We start from the raw sequence: 2500 nt of genomic DNA, 5'->3' as shown, positions 1-2500 counted from the left end.
CCCCCTTCCATCCAGTAGAGCCGCTTGTCCACTCCACTTCCACCTTATCTTCCACTCCCCTTCTTCCACCTCCCGTCAGCGCCCTCTCCCTCCCAATCCCTCTACCCTTCTAGCCTCCGTTTCCTTCCTCCCTTCTCCCCCCCTCCCTCCCTCCCCCAGCCATATCCTATCCTCTCTTCCTTCCTCTTCCCTTCCCCTCCCCCCCCATACACATCCACACCCTCCCATCCTCCATCCTCACTCCATACCCCTTATCGTCACCTTTCATCCTCCCCCTCCCTCTCTATATCCTCCCTCTTCCTTTCCACACATCCTTCCCCATTTTCCCATTCCCTTCTCCTTCCCTCTCCTACTCCTTCTCCTTATATACACCCTCCCCCCTCACTCCCATCTCCACCCCCTCTCCACACACACACTCGCTCAACTTCCCCATTTCCCTTCCTATCCTCCCTTCCTCCTCCCATCCCCTCTCCCCCTTTCCTCCTCCCATTCCCCCTTCTCCTCTCTCCTCTCCCCTCTCATCCCCTCCCCCCCTTTCCACTTCTCCTCTCCCCCTTTCCTCCTCCCATTCCCCCTTCCCCTCCCCCCTCTCCCCTCTCCACGCACACACCCTCCCTCCCCTTTCCACGCACACACCCTCCCTCCCCTCTCCCCTTTTACCTCATCTCTATACACCCCCTCCGCTCCTCCACCCCAACCACCTACCCTCCACCCCTCCACCCTAACCACCTACCCTCCACCCCCCCCCCTCCACCCACATCTCCCGAGCCCTCCGTCCCGAACCACTTTCGCCAACGGCCACCAACTCCGCTCTTCATCCCCTCTTCTTCCCCTCTTTATCGTCCTCCATCGCGCTCGCTCTCTCATCCGGTGGGGAACGCTCGCCGCTGAACCAATTACACTTGATGCTGTTGTTATTTCTTCTTCTATCTTTTTTTTTTTTTTTAAGGGGGGGGAGGGTAAGGGTGGAGGGCGGGGGGATATTGTCTCCTGGTCCGCTTTGGCCTAGGAGGTGGGGGTGGAGGTAAGGGCTGGGTGTGGGGGTGGGGGGCTGGGGGTGGAGGTAGGGGGGTGGGGGTGGGGGTGGAGGTAAGGGCTGGGTGTGGAGGTGGGGGTTGGGTGTGGGGGCTGGGTGTGGGGGTGGGGAAGGGGGACGGGGGAGGATGGAAGGAATGAACTTCTGCGTCTTCTTATTCTCGTTTTCCTTTTCTTTTTTTTTTCTTTGATCTACTTTTAATCAACATTGTTTTTTTTTTCTCTCTCTCTCTCTTTCGTGATTCCAGTCTTTTCAATATTCCTTTTTATCTTTTTTGACAATCATTAGTTTTCTTTTTTCTTCTTTTCCTTCTTCTTTTTCTTCTCATGTTTCTTCTTATTTTTATTATTATCTTTATTATTATTATTGTTGTTGCTGTTGTTGTTGTTGTCACTCTCATTGTTATTATTGTTACTGTCACTATCGTTATTATTGTTGTTATCATTATTGTTGTAATGATAATTATCACCCTTATTATTACTATTATTATTATTATTACCCTTATTGTCATTCTGATTACTATCATTTTTATTAGAATCATTATCATTCATCGTCTTATCAATGTCATTACTATATCATCATCAACATTATCATTATCGTTGTTCTTGTTAGTATCAATACTATCAGTATTAGTGTTAATATTATTATTTTGTTTAATTGTTTTTACTATTATGGTTGTTTTTGTTACAGATTTTGCTAATAATTGTCATAAGCATTTCCACGATTATTATCATCACTATCGTCACCCTTGTTATTGATATTATAATTAATATCGATATCTTCAATATCTCCCATTTCTTATATTCCTCTTAAAAAGCATCATATTCATAAGATGAAATCGCCAATCTCATTCCTCTTCCGTAACTGAGATGAAATCAAACTCAGTCACTTCTTCATTTCAAAATTAAGTGGTTCTTATTATCATGAAGGTAAAGTAAACACCGTAATACGTACACACAATAGAACAGACACTGGTCTTCGTTTATGGTGTCTTTTTACACTTTTATTATTGTTACTCTTTTAGTTATTATCATTATTGTTTATTTTGTTGTTGTTTTTTTCGATGTTATTGTTAATATTATCATTATCGTTATCATTATTTTTTTTTCTTCATTACGATTTGTAGCGTCATTGCCATTATCATTATCATTGGTCTTTTCATTCTCGTTATCATATTTCTTGTTGTAATCATTGTCATTATCATTATCAGTTTTATCACCATTAACATTAAGCTCAATGACATTGTTATTATCACTATCATTATGAAAATAATTTTCATTATTGTAATTATTATATCTTCATCATTACTACTACTAGCAGTAGTCGGATTATTGTTATTATCATTATCATTATTATCACCATCAATATCATTATTGTTATTATTACCATTACCATCATCACATGCGTAAACGCGTGCATGTTTGTGTGTGTGTCTATGAATGTGTGTGTGTGTGCGTGTGTATG

The sequence above is a fragment of the Penaeus japonicus genome, unplaced genomic scaffold (assembly GCF_977035675.1).
Source record: "Penaeus japonicus unplaced genomic scaffold, GWHDUDI00000001_assembly GWHDUDI00000028, whole genome shotgun sequence".
Lineage (NCBI taxonomy): Eukaryota > Metazoa > Arthropoda > Malacostraca > Decapoda > Penaeidae > Penaeus > Penaeus japonicus.
The sequence above is the reverse complement of the archived record's forward strand: the minus strand, read 5'-3'. Positions refer to the sequence as shown.